The following is a 26,515-nucleotide window of genomic DNA, read 5'->3' as shown; positions in this document are numbered from 1 at the left end:
ACTGATCTAAAAATCCAGTATGAAACCTTTTAAAAACTCACTTAGAAGTTCCCAGTTTAGCACTGTAAATGAGGTTAGGCTGGGACACCCAGTGAAAGGGACTGGGAAAGCAGGAAGAGCAGACACTCCCCCTTCCCCCTCCCCTGCAAATGAAAAGACAGATTACACAAACAGGAACAACAGGAGTATGTAGACTTGGGTTTATATCTGATACTTAGGGGCTTGATTAGGAGTCTAAACATCAGCACAATGATATTAAAAAATAAGCAAAACTATACATTGTTACAAAAACACTAACATATGAGCCAGATATAAAACAAGCAATAAAAGAAACTGTCCAAACAAGGCTGCTGTGTGGAACATAGGATTATCCTTCCTAATAGCCTTGTTTCCACAAACAGAGATAAATAGAAAACTAGTTCAAACGTCATAGTGCCCATTACTTTATAGAAACTTACTGTACTGTATAGAAGCTAAACCTTAAATTTTCAACAATCAAACAACTAATATCATTGTAAAAAATACATCTACATATTATTCTAAGGCTAATCTTTGCTTTGAATACGTCACTATATCTATCATGTATTTGCTGTTTTATATAATTTTAAAGGGACATTAAACTACTGAGAACAACTATAAAAAAAATGGTTACTATTCACCAGAGGTGGGACCAAGTCATTGGTTTGCAAGTCACAAGTAAGTCTCGAGTCTTTGGGGCTGATTTATCAAGGGCCGAATTGCCCCTGTTTCCACACAAGCCTTTAGGCTCGCCGGAAACAGCAGTTATGAAGCTGCGAACATAAATCCGCCCAATCCTATACGATCGGGTTGATTAGCACCCCATGCTAGAGACTTATTGGCCGCGAATCTGTAGGGGGCAGCATTGCACAAGCAGTTCACTAGAACTGCTTGTGCAATGTTAAATGTCTACAGCGTATGCTGTCGGCATTCAGCGATGTCTGGTGGACATGATACGCTACAGTGTATCATGTCTGCCAGACTTTGATAAATCGGCCCCTTTGTATTTAAGTCCCAAGTCAAGTCCCCAGTCAAGACAGGCAAGTCCCAAGTCAAGTCCTGAGTCAAGACAAGGAAGTCCAAGTCATGTCCCGAGTCAAGACAGGCAAGTCCAATTCAAGTCTTGAATCAACAAAAGCAAGTCTAGGTCAAGTCCTCAGCTTTAAGCTTCAGTTTTTCAACTAGTCATTAGTACTCTGCATAATATAGCGTTGGAGTATTAATTACTGTATATAATGTATACTAATTCATATCAGGAATGTGTTTAAAATATGTTTATCTTTTCCCAGTTTAATTTAATGTGTGATTTGAAATAGTCAAACAGGACAAACAGTGAAAGAACAGTATTTATTAGTAAATAAGTGTAACAAAATTATTATAGAAATAATATAACTGCCAAGTACCCAAAAACCCAAGTAATTGAAAAATGCTGAGTTGTCATGTGATTCAATGTCAATGTGAGTGAGGGTTCTTTTCTGTGAAGCCTATTAGGCATTGCACTTGCAAAAGATTAAACTGGCCAAAAGTCTAGTAGTATGATGCCTCCATGGCTGAAAACATGATCCACCAGAGCACTAGAATCAGGCACTGCCAAGACCCTGATGGCCACTTTAAATAGTGCTGGAAGAGTTGTCATGTTCATAACCCAGAACAAGAGAGCATTCTGATATGTCAAGGTAGTGACTTAGCTGATGTGCTGAAGTGGTCCCAAAGTTCTTTCTTGGTTTCTTGCGATATACTACAAACAGCCCCATCTCATATTACAGCTTTAAAATATATTTTTAAAAAAACAATAACTTTATAGACCAACACAGCTGCTGCTAAATTGTACATTATACAGTTCTCAAAAACTTGGTAACATCACTGCTCTGTAAAAGCGCACTGCTTTTGTCACAGGATGTGAGAATACCTGTGCTCCAAGATGGCGGTATGAAGAGGCAGAGCTTCACCATCTTGCATCTTTAGGGGATAAAATAGGAGAAATGCATGAACCAGAGGAAGAACAACACTATTTTTCATCCCTTTTAACACACACATATCTCTATGTATTAGGAGCACAACAGCTGAATTACTCACATCACATATTAACAACGCTATACACTACTAATAGGAATTAATCAGCATACAAGCCCTTAAACCTGTGATCGCTACTCCAACAACAAGGCAACCATTTTGTTTGTCGTTAATACTGCACATTTGATTTTTGCATCAGACGATTAACAATCAGACAATGGTTTCATGCTGTTTTCAGGAGGTAATGATTTCACATTTCAGGGGTATTTAGAGCAGAAGCATTTTAGGATTGTGATCACTGGGAAATAAATTGACAATATCTTATGACGTACAGAAGTAAAGAAGTGGCTGTCTACCAAAAACAAGCTCAAAAGTATGATCAAGCCCATGGTTACAAAACTGCTGCCTTCTGCACTCATGCATGTTCCTGAGCCTACCTATCTGTGCACTTCGACAAAGGATACAAAAATAACTAATTACATTTCATAATAGAAGTAAATTTGAAAGTTTTTTTTTTTTCAAATTACTTACTGAATGATGAAAATTTAATTTTGAGTTTCATGTTTCTTTAAGTGCAGCTAAAATCCATTATCAGACTGCTTGAAATGTTGGATTGCAAATCCAGGCAAAGTACATTAATTTGAAGAAAATTAGTTAATAGATTTTGAGAGAAATATTTGATAAAAATACACTTTCCCATATGACACTTATCAGTAAATTTAGTAAGGGTTACAGTAAAACTAATGAACTAATTTACTTGGGAGATGGAGATAAAATTATCCAGTAATTTTGGAGATAGAAATCTCTAAACTATTAAGATGAGGTAAATAACTCAATTGCACGAGGACACTGAATCAAAACTGTAAAAATATCATACTATATTGCATACATATACGCATTCTCCTGTATTAAAATATTATTACTATTCTAGCGATTTACCTTTGATAACATTTTCATTAAGCTATTTTTTTTAAATTTTTCATGTTCAGCCAATCTTATTATCTCAGTTACTGAGTAAATGACCACTCAATATTAATATATGCTCAATTTTCTTATATGCCCTTTTGAAAGTTAACAATCAATTTTGAGGAAAAACTAAGCAATTTTTCTCAGACTGGCATGTAGTTGTTTTTTCTTTTTATTATCTAAGGTATACATAGGTCTCCATGTATTAGGCTGTGAAGTCTTCGGCTGCCCACCGTTTCAGGTTCACGCGAACAAGCTTGATATGCTAGTTAAGTAGCTACAGTCTTAAGAATAATATCTTGTTCACGTTAATGTGATTGCAGCGAAAAATCGATGTTTTTAAAAAATGAATGTACTATAATTTAAAATGACAGAAATGCAAATATTAACTAAATACTTTTTAAGAACATTTTGTTTTCTCATGTTTCTAGTGGTTCAAGTTTGCTGTATAAGATATAATGTATTTGGCAAACTAAAACAATTAAATATGTAAATTACAGCACTCCTCACTAGGTAAGGACCATAAAAGAGCGATGAAGAGAACCTCAATGAAGCTAGACTATTTTTTCATAAGTTTATTTAGGGTCAGATTACGAGTGGAGTGCAAATTAACTCTCCCGCTTGAGCATTAATTGCAATAGAATTACGATTTTTGCATATGTGGGGTTGTGCTCGTATTATAAGTTGAAAGTAAACTGTTTTCACTCTCGCGCAAACCCGACGAATGCAAAAATCTAAAGTTATAATATTGTGTGCACGTTCATGTTTAACACCTTACTCTCGCACAAACCCGATCGCAAATATTGTGCTAACTCAAAATGAAAATATGAATATTTCATATACCAATGTTCTTTACTTAACAGAATATGTTCTATTTATTCATAAATACATATATACAGGGAGTGCAGAATTATTAGGCAAGTTGTATTTTTGAGGATTAATTTTATTATTGAACAACAACCATGTTCTCAATGAACCCAAATATCAAAGCTGAATATTTTTGGAAGTAGTTTTTAGTTTGTTTTTAGTTTTAGCTATTTTAGGGGGATATCTGTGTGTGCAGGTGACTATTACTGTGCATAATTATTAGGCAACTTAACAAAAAACAAATATATACCCATTTCAATTATTTATTTTTACCAGTGAAACCAATATAACATCTCAACATTCACAAATATACATTTCTGACATTCAAAAACAAAACAAAAACAAATCAGTGACCAATATAGCCACCTTTCTTTGCAAGGACACTCAAAAGCCTGCCATCCATGGATTCTGTCAGTGTTTTGATCTGTTCACCATCAACATTGCGTGCAGCAGCAACCACAGCCTCCCAGACACTGTTCAGAGAGGTGTACTGTTTTCCCTCCTTGTAAATCTCACATTTGATGATGGACCACAGGTTCTCAATGGGGTTCAGATCAGGTGAACAAGGAGGCCATGTCATTAGATTTTCTTCTTTTATACCCTTTCTTGCCAGCCACGCTGTGGAGTACTTGGACGCGTGTGATGGACCATTGTCCTGCATGAAAATCATGTTTTTCTTGAAGGATGCAGACTTCTTCCTGTACCACTGCTTGAAGAAGGTGTCTTCCAGAAACTGGCAGTAGGACTGGGAGTTGAGCTTGACTCCATCCTCAACCCGAAAAGGCCCCACAAGCTCATCTTTGATGATACCAGCCCAAACCAGTACTCCACCTCCACCTTGCTGGCGTCTGAGTCGGACTGGAGCTCTCTGCCCTTTACCAATCCAGCCACGGGCCCATCCATCTGGCCCATCAAGACTCACTCTCATTTCATCAGTCCATAAAACCTTAGAAAAATCAGTCTTGAGATATTTCTTGGCCCAGTCTTGACGTTTCAGCTTGTGTGTCTTGTTCAGTGGTGGTCGTCTTTCAGCCTTTCTTACCTTGGCCATGTCTCTGAGTATTGCACACCTTGTGCTTTTGGGCACTCCATTGATGTTGCAGCTCTGAAATATGGCCAAACTGGTGGCAAGTGGCATCTTGGCAGCTGCACGCTTGACTTTTCTCAGTTCATGGGCAGTTATTTTGCGCCTTGGTTTTTCCACACGCTTCTTGCGACCCTGTTGACTATTTTGAATGAAACGCTTGATTGTTCGATGATCACGCTTCAGAAGCTTTGCAATTTTAAGAGTGCTGCATCCCTCTGCAAGATATCTCACTATTTTTGACTTTTCTGAGCCTGTCAAGTCCTTCTTTTGACCCATTTTGCCAAAGGAAAGGAAGTTGCCTAATAATTATGCACACCTGATATAGGGTGTTGATGTCATTAGACCACACCCCTTCTCATTACAGAGATGCACATCACCTAATATGCTTAATTGGTAGTAGGCTTTCGAGCCTATACAGCTTGGAGTAAGACAACATGCATAAAGAGGATGATGTGGTCAAAATACTCATTTGCCTAATAATTCTGCACTCCCTATATATATATATATATATATATATATATATATATATATATATATATATATATATATATATATATATATATATATATATATATATATATATATTTATTTAAAAGAGAAAAAAAAGAAAAAGGACTGTAAATTTGCTTATAATTTTAAAGTGTTACAGAACACCCCACAGGGGGTGAAACGTACGTTGGTATTGGTCGACTGTTTCATGTGACCTAAAACGCTGATTTGTTTGTCTGAATGGCGGAGGATTTGAGCATACTATAGAACCAACACAAGCTGATGTAAGGAACATCTTCCTTTGGAGAATACTAACGAAGTTCCTTGGCACACATAGCGGATTGTATGGTATTCATGTACAGCAGTCTTTGGATGGGATTATCTTGGAGCAACTCGCAAGCTTGGTAAATCTGGTTACAGGTGCAGTGGACAGAGGAGTACGAGTACACTTAAAAGGTATCCTCCTGCACTGTTGCTTTTTGCCTTGTTTTTCCCTACACGCATAACGTATTCTAATACTTGCTCCTACAACCTTGCCATCTATAAGAAATGTGCAGTTGACAGAGGGGTATTTTATTATCAAAGGAATACCCTCCTGCAATTCATATTTGTTTCTGCTTTGGCCCGCTTGACTGCTGCAATACTAACATTTTCGCTTACAGTGTCATTTCTTTTCATTGGTTCATAACCCCAACTAATAATGACATGACTGCATGCAAGCCTCTATTACATCGGTTACACTACCTAAGGGACGGTATTTAAAATCTTTGGGAAGTGTTGTGTAATACTAATGGAGAACTATCCACCTCGATACAGTCATTAGTAGGCTGATACGTTACTGGCCTATGACATTAACTGTGTCCCTGTTGTGCTCTTTAAAAGTATTTCCTATGACCATCCGCCTATTGTTTTGTTACAATTTGTATATATGTGTATGTTTATGACATCTCCTACGTCTATGTTATGCTGTAGGTCTAATATCCTTTGTAAATGTGCTACTATATATTCTGTTCGTCATCTGATTATGCACAGTTTGAGTGATTTTGATTGTCTCAGTTTGCACTAAAACTTTTTTAAGTCTGAGAATCAGTACGATATTTATACAAAACACTCAGTATCTGTGCTTATTCATTTGTGTTCCTGAATTTGTTTACGAACATAGTTGGTACCTTATGAAGGTTTCTATATTGCAACTTCTACAAGCAGCCTGTTATGTAAACATGGACCGGTCCTAAACTAGGTTTGAAATATTTGTGTATTTTTCTTATCATGCTGTTTTAACCACGGTTTTTCTATCCAGTAATTTTGGGTGCTGTCTTCTTGATGAGCCAGCGCTCGTCGCAGTGTGATGCAAACTTTGTTCTGTTATAACTTAAGAAAGTGTTATTAAAGTTCTTTTGAAACTTAAAAGAGTGCTGTATTCCCAGTCTTTTTAGTGATTTCATTATAAATCACTTTTCTTCCTGACTACTTGTGAATATATATATATATTCTAGTGTAAATCACTATTGCGCTCATGTGATCGAGTTTACTTTCAGCTCGTTATACAAGCAGTAAGCCTGATGAGCGCAAACCCTCATGGTATACCCCTTATCGCTCTGGCACAAACGTGCTCCACTCATTATCCGGCCCATTAATATGGTATTGTCAGGTAGTTTCAGTTTGTTTTGCTAATGTGCAAAACTTCTTGAGAAACTTGGTAACAAGTTGAAAAAGACAGTTTGGGATTATATCTTGTCATTTTAGCAGTTGAATTGGGACGGTAAACTTGTTGATAAATATTGTTATTTTGTATTGTAATCACTTTCATTGGACTGCCCCATGGAGAATAGGTGTATTTCTCAGGTATCTGTCACAAGAAACAATAGAAAATGTGTATCAAACCACATAGTCCTCAGCAAGTGATTGTGCAAAAATAAAACGCTCCAAAGCAGTATAAATGTTATTATTGCTATATTATGTCCCTTTAAGTATATATGTTTTTGCACATACTCACTTAACATGGCAAATAACACAAAAGTTTGTGCGTTTAATAAGTTAAAGGGATAGGAAACCCAAAATTGTTATTTTGTGATTCAGACAGAGTATACATTTTTTTTAAAGTTTCCAGTTAACTTCTTTTATTAAATGTGTTTTGTTACCATGGTTATTTGTTGACGAGATACCTAGGGAGGCATCTGGAGCACTACAATGCAGGAAATAGTGCTGACATCTACTGCTCTTGCAAATAAATAACATTCTTGCAAACTGCTGCCACATAGTTACCCACACACGTGTAGGCTTCAGAGCTTACATTTCTGCTTTTCAACAAGCGATACCAAAAGAAGAAAGAAAATGTGATAATAGAAGTAAATAAGAGTGTGTTTTCAAATTGCATGGTCTGTCTGAATCATAAAAGAACAATGTCAGGTCCCTTTAAAGAGATAACTGATATAACTCCTGTCTTGTGTACAATCAGAATGTATATATGTATTTATTTTATTTTCTTAATTATTAGTTTGAACCTTAAAAAAAGCTATAAAATAACGCATAATGATGTGGATTCTTTTATGGCCAGGTCATACATTGATAATGTTGGTTAAGTGAATAAAATTGCATTCAGGCACATTAAATAATCAGTCAATACTGGATCAATGCATTGCCATGTTTTACTTTTCTGTGAAGGTCTGTGAGAGTCCCTTGTGAAAAACTAGAGCAAAGCAATTTTCCTTATCATTTTTTATTTGTTTTACGCAACCATATTTTTAAGACATATTTTCTGCTTTGATTTCATAAGAAATTCAAGCAGCTGACCTAAATTTAGATGTTTGCTGAAATACCTTAAATCTCTAAATATTTAGGGGTTGATTTATGAAGCAGCAGATGCGGCCTCCGACCCACTCTGCTTCAGTTCCGCCTGTTTAAATCTGTCATAGAAAAAGTATATATCATTTATAGTATGTGTAGTTTTAACAACATAAAATATGTTACAAAATCTTAAAGGGACATTTCCGCCTAATATTGAAATGACTATTGTTCATTAAAACTTACTACAAAAAAACCCCAACTCATCGCAACTCAAATGTTGAGCAATTCAAAGAGACTTCTACCTGCCCTTCACCACATTCACAGGTTGAATCTCCATAATAAACAATGGAGTGTCATCTATATTGCAACCGTTCACCCCTTTGGTGCATTGAATGAGTTCCACTGAGAAGGAAATCAGCATGATGAAATGCCTTCAAAACCTTGTGTTAGTGCACGTGAAAAATCGTGATTCTGAAGTGCTCCGGAGCCCCCACAGTCAGTCCTGTTATTTCAATGGAAAGTCTCATAGAGGACAATTCAGTGATTTTGCTAATGGGAAATTGAGTGAAATTGAGTGAATTTTCGTAGATTCAAATCAGACAAATATATTTTTTTAGCCGTTATAGACCCTATTTTACAAGTAAAGCAAGAAAAAATTGGCGCTATTGTATCCTAAAGGGATATTAAACACAAAATAGCTTTCTTGCACTTCCCACTAATTATGGGCGCCGCCATGTTGGAACTTAGGTTACACTGCAGGTATATGAAGATTTAGTGCACATGTGCAAACACATCAGCAATGGAATGCAATAAAATTTTAAGATGGCAGCACCCATGACTAGCAGGAGGTGGGGAATAACCTTAATACGATGCTTAAAAAATACTATGCTTAAAAATGTATTTAGTGTTTAATGTCCCTTTAACAATTAATCTACGATGTGGTAATATCTGCATGTCAGGGTTGGTACGCTAATTACCTAAAATAATAGACTTCTTGGGGGTGCGCAGTAAAATTCTTTTAGGATACTGCTTAAGTGCTAATCCAACAGTGCTCAATACTGATGGTACAAAAGTAGTGTAGTTCTGTGCTATACTATAAACCCTTTGGCTGCTAAGCCATTTCCCACCTGGGTGCTAAACTGGTTTTGAGCTTTTTATTATTTTACTTTTTTTTAAATATATTTCTTTTTTACCTACAGTCTTGTGGGTCTGTAGCTGCTTAGATGCCTAAGATATAGGCTTCTGAGCAGCATGCCCCCATCTCCCTATATTTGTCCATTGTCAATAAAGTTGCGCTGTGACATCATCACGTCATGGCGCGTGATGTCACTGCATGAAACCTGAAGCCCTGGCAATGCTTCTCACTATTCAGGCCAGATCGCCAGGGTGGGAGTAGGTGGGAGCCCCCAGATTGCCCTCAAGTTGAGTGAGTGCTAGTGACGGCTCTGAGCCGTCGTTAGCACTTGACTGAGAGAGGTTAAAAATAATGGTTTGTTTAAGGTCTTAAACAACCATTAAACTTGAAATTTCAACAATGTATAAAATGTTTCAGTATTGCAAGTGAAACATTATTGCAATATACATTCATTATTTATTTTGCTGCCTTTTGCTGTAAAATGCATCTAAAAATTGTGCTTGTTTCACTTTCTCCCAGGTAGTTTTGGGTTATTACTTTTAGGTAATTTATGTAAGCTTTTGTTTACTTCACCCTCCCCCCTAAGATTCTAAGCAGTCACATGTTTGTAAAAGGTGGATTATCAGTTTTGCATCAACAATCATGACAGGTGAATCATTCTTTGGAATAGTAACTAAATTGAATCAGAGCTAAACTACCATAAGGACAGGGTTCCCAGTCTCTCTCAACTGCACATTTGCAAGCAGAGTTTATGCTATATCTGAATATTAGTTTGTGATTGTTTAGCAAGGATTCTTTTGTTACGGGGGACAGGGGAATCAGTGAAATGAATAAACCTAAAACAATATACTCATTTAAAAAAATGAAGCTGCAGTTTTCATTGCAAAATTATTCTCAGATATGAAGGTTCAAAATCATGTAGTTTACAATTTGTTTTTAGTGGTTCTTAAAAAGCGTTACATGTTAGCAGTATTTTGTATTGTGCTTGAGTGCAATACTTAACTCATCACTTGTAATATGTGTGCTATGACCTTGTAATTGCGCTCCCTGCACCATCTATTAAAAAATGTATGCACTCTCAAAAGAAATTACGTTGTAATGCTTTGGTTAAAATATTTAATTGTGCATTATTATTTATGTGAGGTTGCACACAATAAAACACGCCGTGCACTTTTGATTGCATTCTGCTTGTAAACCATCTTATAAAGCTCATATTTCTAGTTTTAATACTTAAATGATCTGCACTATATAAAATAAATTACTTTATATCACTCAGATAATGTGGCATTTAAGTCTTCACCTTTCCCTTTGACATACAATAATTTGTTTATATATAGATATGGCAGATGCAGACGACAATCAGATTGATGAGCAGCACTGTGCACTATGTAAAGGGCATTTATTCTATATATCCGGTCTTCTCAATGGTTTGATACATAAAGAAGAATACATATGAATACATTTGCTAGTGGTCATATCATCTTATAAAATGTGCACTTTTATAAATAGAAAACATTTGTTCTACATTACACAGAAATATAACACAATCACAGGGGATTTGCTTTAGATTGTAGATCTACAAATAATCCACAAGTCCATTTACACAACTGAGATGTTGGCACCCCAGAGAGTGTGTGATCTTTATCTTCAGTTAACCTTGGTAAACAAAGAATCATTGAAAGTATCTAAAATAGCATAGATTGTCATTTAGAAACAGATTTAATACTCATAATAGCTGTAATTCCAAACAATAAATCAATGAAAACAAACATTGATTACATTGCATATTTGTGAAAGCTAAGATTTTTCATACTTAGAAAATAACAACTTTTATATGTTATTTGGAGTAAAGCAATTTTTACATACCTTAGAGAGTATTTATATACATTGATTAACTTGATGCAATGCAGCACTTACTGGAAGTATAACTTTAAATGATTTTATGTTATTTTATATTATTACACAAACGTGCTCATGCTTACACACATCTATATATAAATATATTTATATGTGTGTGTGTTATTTAGTGTATATACTGAGAGTATTTATTCAAATTTGTCAGCCTGATATAAAACAATCATGTGCATGTGTGCGTGCTTGTGTGTGTAACATGTATCAAATCATTAGCACACACACAGGTGCACTATATTGCAAAAAGTATCGAGACATCAAACTAATTATTGAATTTAGTAGTTTCAGCCACACCCATTGTTAACAGGTACATAATATCAAGCACATAGCCATTAAATCTCTATAGGCAAATATTAACAGTACACTGGGTCATACTAAAAAGCTCAATGGCCTTAAACGTGGCACTGTCATATGATATGTAAGACCCCTAGCTAGTCTTTCTCCTCAAGCTGCATTCGGAATAGAACTAGAAATAAACTTACTAAGTGGTTCTGTGTGCTGTGATAATTATGGTCATTTGGCTCCTATCCTTGCTCACCTGAATTTGTAATAAAAACGCTCTTTATAATCCTGCAGTTCCTTTCATCTGGTGCTTGGTTATTCTTGTGTGATGATCCTAGTAACTTATATTCTGGTTTGTTTTTGCCTTGCTTGAACTTGGGATGGTTATTGGACATTGTTTTTTTCCTCAACCTTTCTTTAAATGCCTGATCCTGACCCCTGGGCCAGCTTCTTAGCTTAGATTTCTGCTTTTTCACATAAAGATAGCAAGAAAACACAGCAAAATTGATAATAGGAGTTAATTTAAAAAGTTACAAATCTGGATAAAAATGCAATTAAAAATGATGATCAGTAGTCTGAGAGAGCTATGCAAAGTCCTGTATACACATTAGTAAAAAAACAATAGTCAGGGTGATGACACTTGTTAAATCAGGAAGGGGTTAGCCAGTCAGTAGTTATGAGTTTTGCGCTACAAAGCTGTAGCATAAAACTCGTAACTAAAGTGTTAGAAAGTACACTAACACCCATAAACTACCAATTAACCCCTCCAGCATCGCACACACTAAAAAAAGGTTAATTAACCCCCAATCTGCCGCCCCGGACATCGCCGCCACTATAATAAACATATTAACACCTAAACTGCCATACTTCTGCATCATAAACACTAGTTAAATATTATTAACCCCTAATCTGCTGCCCCCAACATCACCGCCGCCACTATACTAAAGTTATTAACCCCTAAACCTAACCCTAACCCTAAGTCTAACCCTAACACCCACTAACTTTAATATAATTAAAATAAATCTAAATAAAAATTGCTATCATTAACTAAATAATTACTATTTAAAACTAAATACTTACCTGTAAAATAAACCCTAAGCTAGCTACAATATAACTAATAGTTACATTGTAGCTATCTTAGGTTTTATTTTTATTTCACAGCTAAGTTTGTATTTATTTTAACTAGGTAGAATAGTTAGTAAATAGTTATTAACTATTTACTAACTACCTAGCTAAAATAAATACAAATTTACCTGTAAAATTAAACCTAACCTGCCTCACACTAACACCTAACATTATACTAAAATTAAATAAATTACATTAATTAAATACAATTAACTAAATTACAAAAAATAAAACAAGCTAAATTACACAAAATAAAAAAGAAATGATCAAATATTTAAACTAATTACACCTAATCTAATAGCCCTATCAAAATAAAAATAAAAAACCCAAAATAAAAAACCCTAGCCTAAACTAACTGCCAATAGCCCTTAAAAGGGCCTTTTGTGGGGCATTGCCCCAAAGAAATCAGCTATTTTACCTGTAAAAAAAGTACAAACAGTAAAACCCACCACCCACACAACCAGACCCCCCAAATAAAACCCTATCTAAATAAACCTAAGCTACCCATTGCCCTTAAAAGGGCATTTGGCTGGGCATTGCCCTTAAAAGGGCATTTAGCTCTTTTTCCTTGCCCAAATCCCTGATCTAAAAATAAAACCCACCCAATAGGGGGGGCGGAGCTGATAGCTGTTGCGGCAGGACGTGTTGGAAGAGAGCTCCTGAACTTACTTGATCCCTTTATAGTTATTTTCCAACTTTATCATATTATTTTGCAATTTTATACTACCTTAAGTCATTTAAGTGGAGTCTGGGACTTTCTGACAGACAGCGGACCTACCTATGTTCCTCAGCTAACTTCATAGTGTTTTGCCACAAGGTCAAGAGGCCTATTCAGTGATACTACACATGTTGTTGAGGCTGCCGTGTATATACCCCCCCGGGATCTATGATTCTGGGTTACTGAACCAGAGGGATTATCTCTGGCCATATCACTGCTCATAACATACTGAAACAGCACTTCTGGACAAATCAACCATTATTATTAAGAGGTAAAGTGCGCAGCAAAACTATGGATGCACTAGACAGATGGGAGATGTCGCTTCAGCAAGCGATTCAGAGCCACTTCTCTACACTCGAACAGCAGCTCTCTCAAATCCTTTTCCCTATTAGTGAGAGGCTATCAGATGGTATGGTAGCAGAGGAGGAGCGGACTCAGACAGAGCGGATATGCACAATGAAGGGAATAACCCATGACCCTATTGGGGACTCATTATCTGAAGAGAGGATCCTTCCACTACTGAACGATCATTACCTGAGGCTTGGGCGGCCACCAACAGTGGCGTCTGTGGAATTGCATTCTGGGTGGTTTGCTGGAGTTCAGACCTCGGAGCTAGGGGCTGTCTGTGGGGCTGATCGCATTGTGCACTTGGATCCGATTGCCGGCCTACACCTGCTTGTGGGACCTGATGGCGATGCTCCTTTTGGAGATGTGTTCGTGCCTCCCCCACTTGTTCCCCTAACAATTGTCGGCCAGACCTCAGAACAGCTCTACCATAATGAGGAGGAACTAGAGGACATGCTGACAACTGTGACGGCGCCGATGCGCTACCGAGCGGTACAGCCTAACCAGCTCTCTTTTCCTAGCATTAGTAGCGCAAACAGCGTATTACTGACACAATCTGACATTTTGAAAGCTGTCTATTACATTGGGATTGGCATTAGACCTAAACTGTCCCCACTAGAGGAGCCACACAGCCTCCTCCAAGCTATAGACTGCCCACGATTTTATGTGATGAGGGGCCTCAAAACCGGAGTTGGCTAATTAACTAACCCTGCCATAATTTCTGTTTAGCATCGACAACTAGTAGATGGTAGGCATTATACAAGTCTCCTTTATACAGGACTTTGGCTCTTGCCTGAGACACTCTAATAACGTGTATGTATTCTGCCTAAATCTCTGTTCTGTTTATAATAATTAGTTTGGATTTAATTTAGAGTTTATTCTTGCTAAAACCGTTTTTATAGAGATTGTGTAAGTCTTGCATTCTGAACTGTTTTCATATGATTAAACTGGTCGGTCTGATAGTGGTTCTCATGCTAGATATTCACAATTATCAGGGGTAATTCATAGAATTTAGACTAATATCTGAACCCTTAGTATTAGGATGTTTGCTGCATTAGACTTAGTTGAAAGAGTCCTTTTTGCCATATATTGGCCTATATACCTCATGTGAGTAAAACAGATTTCCCGGTTTCAAGATCCTCTCTACATATATACCACCTAATGCAAATTAGAGGCATTATTTCTAGGAGCAACATGTTAGAAAATGCAACTCTTTCTATTCCTTCTCCCCATATACCAGGCTGAATGGACTTAATCTCATATGGTTTTATAGTCGCCAATAAGCTGCATAGTAATCTTCTCCCCATATATCAGGCTGACCGACCTTACTCTCATATTGCTATAACTTAGCGCATATTATATGGCAGTAATGCAACCATAATTGTCTAAGACAAGTAAGGTACGTCAGGGACAGAAGCAGTTTTAATTACTTGCTATTCATAGTGATAGTTTGATGCAAATGCATATATAGTATATTAAGCATGTATTAATATGAACAGTGTTTTGAATTTCATACATAGCCCTATCTTGTCTAGTAGTATTCCTACCTTGACCTCCTACAGTTATCAATTATGCCTTCAGCTATGCCCTGTGTGATATTTCAGCTAATTGGCTTTAAAGTTATCTAGCATCTTTGAGTGTAGCAATTGTTAGGTGTTACAGTAAAAACAGAAAATAAGGTGTGTTTTTCATTAGAGATCCAAAAGTGGTCTCCTTTGTTGGTATCTACCTCCACTAACTTGTTTTATTTAGCGCGGAGGTCCAAGAGTGTTCTTACTGTTCATTTTGGAGGTGATTAGAGTACTAGGCATAATAACTGCTTATCATGTTCTTATCTTTTTCTCTTTAATTTAGGAAGACATATGGTCAACTATAATGTTATGTCACATGCTGTCTGTATTCCAATAATGCTAACATGTTACATTATTCCGTATTGTATGTATGCCTTATATCAAACCTTAAATAAAAACTTTAATAAAAAAACCCCCAATAAACCCTTTAAAAAACCTAACACTAACCCCCAAACATCCACTTACAGTTTTTGAAGACCGGACATCCATCCTCAACGAAGCCGGGAGAAGTCTTCATCCAAGCGACAAGAAGTCGTCCTCCAGACGGTATCTTCAATCTTCATCCTTCCGACACGGAGCGGCTCCATCTTCAAGACATCCGGTGTGGAGCATCCTTTTCTTTCACTGGCTCTTCAAGAATTAATTTTCCTCTAAATGATGTCATCCAAGATGGCGTCCCTTGAATTCCGATTGGCTGATAGAATTCTATCAGCCAATCAGATTTAAAGGTGAAAAAGTCTTATTGGCTGATGCAATCATTGAGCTTGCATTCTATCTGGATGAAGACTTCTGCCCATCTGGAGGACCACTTCTGTCGGCTTGAATGAAGACTTCTCCTGGCTTCGTTGAGGACTTCTCCCGGCTTCGTTGAGGATGGATGTCGGCTCTTCAAAACTGTAAGTGGATCTTCAGGGGTTAGTGTTTTTTTAAGGGTTTATTGGGTGAGTCTTATTTTTAGGTTAGGGTTTGGGCAGCAATAGATCTACATGCCCTTTTAAGGGCAATGCCCATCCAAATGTCCTTTTCAGGGAAATGGGTATCTTAGGTTTTTTTAGTGAGCTTTTTATTTGGGGGATTGGTTGTGTGTGTGGTGGGTTTTACTGTTGGGGGGATTGTTTGTATTTTTTTACAGGTAAAAGAGCTGATTTCTTTGGGGCAATGCCCCGCAAAAGGCCCTTTAAGGACTATTGGTAGTTTAGTTTAGGCTAGGGTTTTTTTTATTTTAGGGGGATTTTTTTATTTTGATAGGGCTATTAGATTAGATGAGTTAATAAATATTTAGTAACTATACTACCTAGTTAAAATAAATACAAACTTGCCTGTAAAATAAAAATAAACAATGATACAATGTAACTATTAGTTATATTGTAGCAAACTAACGGCTAGATTTAGAGTTCGGCGGTAGATGGGCTGTTAACGCCACGCGTGTTTTATGTCTAACGCACGGCATTGTTTGACTCCGGTATTTAGAGTTAATATAAGACCATCTAACGATGCTCCTAACGCGTGTATGTCACACGCGTAATCCTGCCCGCGTTAGACAGTCTCCCATAGAGAACAATGGGAAAGGCAAAAAATAGCTTTTTTCACCTAACACTCGATCTCGCGAGAAATACGCACAGCTCGGTCATATGACGCATACCACATCATGCACAACAATAACACGCCGCAAATGTCACAACATCAATCAATCAACAAAGCACACAAGCATTACACATTCACAAGCGGGGGAAGTTTTAATACTATTTATACGTGGAATACGCATATACTTTAAGATGCGGAAAATCGCACAATAACAACAAGGATTAAAAAATATATACATACACTAAAATAAAAATCGCATTCAATATCATTATATATTATGAAAAACATACATATACAACACTTCACGAAGAACACACCATCGCAAATTCACATTTAAAAAGAATACTATTGGACAATGTTAGAGAAAACGACCACTATGACATCATCGCATTCTACACATTCCACAAATACCAACTCAAAATGAGCATGCGCAAATTAACACACCTAATACACATTGCAATAATATTAATTGCTAATAAAGCACACCTGAACACTAATTACAATGGAAATTGGGACATCATTAAACATTTACACAGGGTATATAAGCACCACACAAGCAGGGCTTCTTTGACTGTGTTGCTGGTGGGTCTTTGGAGAGTTAAGAATAGAGATTTTGCGATTTTTTGAGAGTGAGTTAGTGTTAGTGTGAGAGAGTCAGTTGGTAGTGTTAGCGTGAGAGAGTCAGTTGGTAGTGTTAGCGTGAGATAGTCAGTTGGTAGTGTTAGCGTGAGAGAGTGAGTGAGTTAGTGGGAGGTAGCGGGAGTGGGAGAGAGTCTGTTAGTGGGAGCGTGAGTGAGTTAGTGGGAGTTATTAGTGATAGTTGTTAGTGTGAGCGTCAGTTAGTGGTAGTTAGTGAGCGTTAGTGGGAGTGTTTGTTATTGAGAATTAGAAGTAGTGTTAGTTAGCGAGCGAGTGATTTATCTGTACACTTAACACATTTACACGCAAACACATTCAATACATACATACACTTATCAATAACACTACATACACTCCATACCCCCTACCCCCTCATACTACACTCCATACCCCATTCCTTGTAGTCCCATTCCCTTTCATCCCATTTACTCTTATCCCATACCCCATACCCATCCCATACCCATCCCCTAGTTACATTTAGTTTACATATCCTCCTTTTAGTCTTATTCTTTTCGTTTATTTAAATACTCCTTACCCTCTTTGTTTTTTTTTACATCCCTCACACTTTAAGCACCTTTTTTGTCTTTTTAGTTCTTTATTTTGACCCCCTTTCATTTCATCACACTCAATTTTTTTTGATTATTTGGGGTTTAGTTTAGGGAGGAGATGGAGGCCAGGCAGGGGACAGGTAGAGGGGGGAGTAGAGGGAGGGGGAGAGGAACAGGGCAGGAAGGGGGGCAGGAAGGGGGGCAGGAAGCGGGGGTGGAAGCGGTGGGTGGACCCAGCCACTTGGTTCAAGATGACCAAGTGGCTGGGCCCAGTGGCGGTCAGAGTAGGGCTTCACAGTCCGGGAAACAGAGGGCATCGTCACAGGGGAAGGCCAAGGCGACTAGGGAGGCGAGGTTTACGATGGAGGAGAAGGAGGCCCTCGTAGAGGCCTATATGGCCAGGTATAGGATGCTGCAGCACCAGAAGACTACCCCGACTGACAGGAGGAGGCTCTGGAACGAGATTCGGAATGCAGTCAATGCAGTGGGTTGCCGGAACAGGGATATGGATTCCATCAAACATCGGTACCGGGACTGTAAACTTGAACTTAAAAAAAAGTTAAGCCTGGAGGCCCGACATGCCGCAGGGACCGGTGGCGGCCCTGCCCTTGAAATGGAGTACTGCAGATGGGAGGAAATGTTGCGGCCCAGCATCTCCGAGGTGGAAGTAGTCGGTATCGGAGGAATCGATACCGGGAACCTGCCACTCTCATCTGACGGTAAGCTCATTTAACAATAATTTCACATACGAATGTATTTCAATGGACACTATACGCAAACATTTACTTTCATGATTGAGGTAGCGAATACAATTTGACAAAACATTCAAATGTACTTATATTACATAATTTGATTCATTCTTGAGATATATTTTAATGAAGAAATAGCCATGCACACGGTGAAACAATCACAGGAGGCAGCTATATTCAGCTAACAATCAGAATCTTATAAACATATTTAGATATGCTTTTCAGCAAAGAATATCCAGAGAATGAAGCTAATTAGATAACAAAAGTACATTCGAAAGTTGATACTAAATGTATGCTTATAAATCATGAAAGATAAAACATTGGGTTTCATGTGTTAAGGATCAGATTAATGCTATTACGCTGTTTACACGCATTCTATTACTTAGCGGTTACATCAGTATCTAGGCTATAGGTTAGGTGTGCATTTAAACAGACTGAAAACAAACGCAGAAACATTCACATTGACCAGATATCACAAACACTGTTTAGAAAAAGCGGAAATCGTATTGATTGTTTGTTAGATTTCAAAGTGGATTAATGATTCTGCATTTGTAATTGTATCGTAAGCTAAGTCATTTAAACCTTTATTTGCAAATATGCTAATATATACATTTCTTTTTTTATTTTTTTTTTAATATACAGAGTCTGGGGACGAGGCAGCACAGCCTCCTGCATCTCCCCGGGATGAGAGTGGTGGTGAGGAATTCCCACTTCGGAGGGAAGAGGCCCCCCGTGACGAACAGCGCACGGGAGATGATCAAGAGGCCCCGGAAGCACAGGAGGATGCCGCTGAAGCCGCGGAACCCGAGGTCCCTCAAAGACCCGCACTCCGCCGTGCACGGGCACCCCGCCGTGCACGGGTTCAACAGGCACAACAAGAAGAAATAGCGGAGGTGCGGGTTCTACTGGAGTACATAGACCAGATGCGTACCTCCCGGATAGAAAACATAGAAGGACGACGCAGAATACTTGATGGGCAGAATCAAATAATTCAAGGCCAAAACGAAATAATCAGTATACTGAATACAATACAAGAAGGACAAACAAGAATGTTCAATCTTCATCAGGAAATGTTCACATTTTTCCGGGAGGCGCATGCTGGTCTACCTCCTGTTGCTGGGCCTCTTGTTGCTGGGCCTCTTGCTGCTGGGCCATCTCCTCCTGCCGGCCCATCTCATCCTCCTCCTCAGCCATCTACTCCTCCTCCTCCTCAGCCATCTTCTCCTCCTCCTCCTCAGCCATCTTCTCCTCCTCCTCCTCAGCCATCTACTCCTCACCTTGGTCGTCCCAGTACTCTTCCTTCCACTCCTCCCACAACAGCTCCAAGGAGGACTCTTCGGAGTCGGCAGTTGCCTCTCCCAGAGCCTCAGCCCCGTGGGAAGAGGGGAAGGAAGAGGAAGTAAGTTTTTTTTTCCATCTTAAATTTTGTTTTTTGTGTAATGGATAGGTATGTGATGATGTGGTTTTCATACACTTGTGGACCACACTCTGTATATAATCGACTTCTATGGGACCGGGTCCATGGAGGAAGATTCTTTGCAGAGTGTGGGTTATAAGTGTGTGAAAACCACATCATCACATACCTATCCTTGTTCATGATATTGATTGGTTTCTGTGATGTGATGTCCAAACTGTTTCCCGAATCGCTAACTAAATTACCATAACAATTATCCATGATGGCATATTACTGTTTGAATGCCAATAACACAGCTTAAAGGGACAGTCAGAAAATTATTGATTACAAAGAAAACACTGTATTACGCATTATAAAGTTTGAAACAACAAAACATGGAGAAATACATGTGTGACTTATGTGCTTACCCTTGTATCTATGACTATGAAAAATGACCACTTATTTGTTGTTCTGACATAACAACATTTTAGATATCAATGATCAATACATGGTCAATAATATGCTGTATGAGCACAAGATTTTACATATACAAATGCTATCCAAATGCCCTCTAGTGCTCAAATTGTATAATGATTACAAGCACTCTTCAAGATTTAAGAAATGAGCACACCAACCTCATAGGTTTAGATAGCAAATTTAGATAGCAAATGTTCAATTGTTGAGAAACATTTGATATCCTTGTTATTACAGAATTGACTTTTCGAATAATGTAAAAATATTTTTTTTCGAAACTGTCCCTTTAACAACATTACATATGCTAACACATTTTAAGCTTGTTGCTATATCTACATGTACTTTGTCAAAAAAAATATTTGAAAATCACATTTATATTGACGTGTTAAATAAAGTCTATTTTCTTTAAGAGACATTATTGTGTTAATATTTTATTGTAACTATTTATATTTTAACAATGAATATGGTTTAAAGTCCTTTTAGGAGTGGGGGGGTGAAATATGCTAACAAAAATATATTTGAAGATTAAACTATGTGGATCTCATACATGATACAAAAAAAACAACATTTGCATTCAAGGGACAGTATCCTATATTTTTTACATAACTGTATGTAATAGACACTACTACAAACAACAAGATTAACATATACTGATAGCAATATTAAAAAGCTTCAAACACTTGCAAATAAAATAGGGTTAGCTATATTTTAAATATAGATGAACCACCATTACAACCGTAAAACACAATACCCCATCATTAACATATGAAAAGAACCTTTACACAAACTGGACAAAGCTGGAGATGGTACTCACATGAAACTCATTGGCTTTGCGAGGAGTAAGAAAATTACTTACATTTTCTTACAACACAAGACAAAATAAACCTATTGGTTAAACAATGGACTATCTAACTAGAGACAAAATCAAATATTTTTATTTATAATGTGAGTGTCTAATGAACCTTTCATAAAATATACAACGAAATTACATTTAGAAGAAGTCGGCATCATATATTTAGCATATGATAAATGCATATTGATTACTTTATTCAAACACAATAGCGCATATTTATTAATTAGATATGTTCAACATTAAACACAACATTAATTTTTAAGAAAAAGGAACATTGTTGACAAACATATTAAACATGGACTGTAGAGATTTGCACTTGCCTAGAAATATCCTATGCATGAAAACATTTTGCTTTCGTTCGTTGATTCAACCAGACATCCAGCAAAAGAGAATGTGTTGGTCTTTATCAGCTACGGGTCAACAATGTAACATGATGCAAATAATACATATTCGCAAGCTTTTTAAAATTGCATGCAGTCACAAACGTTTTTAACGTGCACAAATATTGCGGGACTACGCAATCCAATCACACGTTTTTTTAACTTTACATGTGCCGTCTTAACATGGCGCTTCCTTGATCACGTAAGAACGCCATCCAATGAAAGGCACATTATTGATCACGTAAGAACGCCCAAAAAAAAAAGGCGCATCCTTGATCGCGTCAAAACGCAATCCAATAAAAGGCATATTCCTGATCACGTAAGAACGTCAGTCAATACAAGGAATCATTGGACAGCCTGGCAGGTGACGTCTTAAGCAACATGGCGCATCCGAGATCGCTGAAAAACCGCAGACAATACAAGGACTCAGTGACATCTTGGCATATCATTAAGAAACGTATTTATATTTTAGGAACTAGTATGTGTGTAGATTGCTATCTAGGAATGTCACCAAATTATGAATCATCTTTTCGGACTTGACTGTCCCTTGAACTATAGCTATGGTGTATATCTTTAACATTTAAAAGATACACATGAGAAATACATATGCCATTGATGTTTTAAGATATCTTTGGATTGTTGTTGAATAACAATAGTTATACATGTATTGATTAAACGTGTCATTTATTCAAGTTTAATTATGGTCAGCCTACCTATAGCCATATATGGGAGGAGATGTATTTTGTTAACATATTAGTTAACTAATATTCATCATCTACATTATTTGTATTACACACAGAGATTGATTTGGTTACACTTTGACAATAATATAGATTTGAAAATGAAATACAGGTGCTGTCAACATTACAATAAGATTGTTTATTAATAAAACTATATGTCCTTGTTCTTGTAAAAAGGACAAAAACGCTTTACAAATGGAAATACATTCATTTACAATAGTGATCAACATCACTTAAAGGGACATTATTTTGTTTTTAAAAAGAGCATACACATAGTCAATACTATTTAAATAAAATGAACACTTTACAGGGATTATATCATTGTATCAATACTCAGATCATTTGGTAAAGGTGCATCAATTCATGCAGAGTTTATAAATACACACATGGATATGAACATTTAAATATACATATATACACAAATACAAAAATATATATACATATATAAAGAAATTACTCTGCTAATCATAATCAGGCAATGATAGAGCTAAGAGAAAATAATATAAACACAAATAATAAGATTACATTGGAGATGTTAATCTTAAAGTCATTTACTATTGTCTTACATATATGATTTCATTATAACAAATAGATTTGTTAGGTCCCTTTAAGGATAAACAACATAAACTAGAGCTTGCAAAAAATAACAGGAAGAATGAGGACAAATATTTGTGAAATAAAATTTATTTTATTAGTATGTAAGAAAACATACACAACGTTTATAAATAATCTTGTAAAAATAAGGAATATATGAGCCATATGACAAGGTAACACAGTGCATCACAGTCCATGAAGAGAGTTGCCAAGGGCCAGCATAGCCCCATTGGAGACACATGGCAAGGTAACACAGTGCATCACAGTCCATGAAGAGAGTTGCCAAGGGCCAGCATAGCCCCATTGGAGACACATGGCAAGGTAACACAGTGCATCACAGTCCATGAAGAGAGTTGCCAAGGGCCAGCATAGCCTCATTGGAGACACATGACAAGGTAACACAGTGCATCACAGTCCATGAAGAGAGTTGCCAAGGGCCAGCATAGCCCCATTGGAGACACATGACAAGGTAACACAGTGCATCACAGTCCATGAAGAGAGTTGCCAAGGGCCAGCATAGCCCCATTGGAGACACATGGCAAGGTAACACAGTGCATCACAGTCCATGAAGAGAGTTGCCAAGGGCCAGCATAGCCCCATTGGAGACACATGGCAAGGTAACACAGTGCATCACAGTCCATGAAGAGAGTTGCCAAGGGCCAGCATAGCCCCATTGGAGACACATGGCAAGGTAACACAGTGCATCACAGTCCATGAAGAGAGTTGCCAAGGGCCAGCATAGCCTCATTGGAGACACATGACAAGGTAAAAGAGTGCAACAGGCACAACAAAAAACTGATAAAAAGGCCAAATGGCAACAATATAAATACAAATTCAACATGTGGACAGAGGATTATTATCTGCCACCATGGAGCATATCCAGATCCTCCACTTACTGGTCATCCTCTTCATTGTCCTGTGCATGTCCAGCTCCAGATTCAGGCCTTGAACGTAATTGCATAATTTCACGCAGAGTCAAGTCCTGAACCCGGAGCTGGGCCTGCATGGTGTCGTTCATCCCTCTCAGGACAGCTGCGTTCCTCAACACGGCCTGCTCTACTCTTGCTATCCCTTCTAGCATGAGCCATGCTGAGTCACAGCCTAAAATAAAATAAAAATTAATATTAAGGATAATTACACAACAGAATAAAAGATTTTAATACATACATTGTCATCATAAAGACAAATAATTATTTACATCAATTATTTTTCATATATTCTTTACACATGAATTAGGTTATTCAGACAGACAGAAATCATTAAAGGCTCATGTTACTCAAACATGTTGAACCCTTTAATTGGTTTTAGATGATCCACTTATACAGCTTGAGTGTATCAAATCTTGTTAAAGGATTTACATTGTACTTACATTAGCAATTTAAAAATTCAATTTAGACTGTGGTAGGCACACATATCCTTAAACATTTTGGCATTGAGGACAAGCTGTGTAAACATAGCAACCAGAAGAAATTACATTCCCACTGGGTTAGACAAGAGATAATGTATCCACATTTGGACATAAAATTTTGTATCCAAGTAGTGGTGTTTGGTATATGTAGTGATATCCAATTAAAGGGACACTGAACCTAAATATTTAATGGACTGATTCAGATAGAGCATGACATGACAAATCTTTAGAAATTACACATATTCATTATATGTTTTAATTGTCAAGCTATATTTTGAATGCAAGAATGTTGGTTTTTATGGAAGCCAATATTTGTTGATGAACCTTGTTTGTGCATGCTGGTTGATGGATACATTCATCCAACAATAAAGAAATGATGGCCACATTTATTTTATTGTTTAAACTAATTATAGGAATAAGTTGTTTTCAATTAATATATCAAGAGAATGACGAATAATTCATAAGAGTATTCTATTATACATTGGCTTAACATTGCATGCTGGATTTGAATCACAATTTAACCAATTTAACTTCACTGTACCTTTAAGTATCTTATAAAGTGTATTTAGAATGATACTTACAGCTGTGCCTGGGAAGGACAATCTGACACCCAGGACAATGAAGGTTTAAACAGGGGGGAGGGATGGGATTGGCTCGGGGAGGGATGGGAATGGCTTGGGGAGTGGTGAGCTGCTGCTCCAGGGTAGGCCGTACAGCTGGGGAGTGGGGAGTTTGGGTCTGGGCAGCTGTACGGGCCAGAATACGGGGAGAGCGGCGAAGGGGGGTGTATGGGCGTTTTTTGGGAGGGACAGGATATGAAATATGGGAAGGGCTGGCAGTGGTCGGGGCATGGTCATGGGTTTGGTGATGGGAAGGGCTCTGGGTGTGTGCAGAGGTGTGGCCATGGTCAGGGGTGTGTGCACGGGGAGGGGTCTGTGACTGGGCAGGGGCGGAATCCAGATGACCAGAAGTGGTGGATCCATCTGAAAATGTAAAATAAATATATTAACATCTCATACATCCTGACATCAAATCAACGCATTTAAAATTGATTATGTTTTCAATATACCTCGAAGTGTGTTTGAATCTGTAAACTATTCTGAAATGAGGATATGGTATCTATATAGGCACTCAGATGAATCTCAATGACTGTCTGTACAATGTGAAACTTATTATTGTGTTTTGGCATGGAATATGCATGTGACATAATGATGGCATGAATTATATATTCTTAAAAAAATATATACAAGCAGATTTTCATGCTGCCTGATATAGAAAGGGGGCAGTAGTGTATTTGAACAGACAAATAATATTCCTTTTTAAAGGGAAAAAGCTGTAGACTTTGAATGTCTTCAATAAAATGATTTCAAAAAAAGAAACATGTTGGAAACATGATAGATATATTTCACATACCATCAGACTCCAAGGCAGCCTCTTCCTCCTCCATCCCACATGTGACATCAATCTCTGTAAAACATAACATGTTGTGTACACCTTAAGATCAGATATTATAACATATGTTACTGTTGCTCAAATACGCACATCAATGTTGCATTAAAGATATACACACACAAAGTTATGATTTACATCATTTTGATGGAGCATACCAATGACAATAGATTTGTTATTGTCAATAAATCAGAATATTAATGTATTGTTTGTCTTAATGTTAAATTCATAAAAGCATAGTACATAGAACATTTAAGATTTCTCATGTGTGTATCACTTGATGACTGTTGTTAAAAAAAAATTTTTAAAAAAACATATGTTAGACATCTTATGAATAACAAATGTGTAGAATAATAAAGTAGAAATTATTAATCGCTCAATATAAAAAAT

Source organism: Bombina bombina, chromosome 5, assembly GCF_027579735.1.
Source record: "Bombina bombina isolate aBomBom1 chromosome 5, aBomBom1.pri, whole genome shotgun sequence".
Classification (NCBI taxonomy): domain Eukaryota; kingdom Metazoa; phylum Chordata; class Amphibia; order Anura; family Bombinatoridae; genus Bombina; species Bombina bombina.
The sequence above is the reverse complement of the archived record's forward strand: the minus strand, read 5'-3'. Positions refer to the sequence as shown.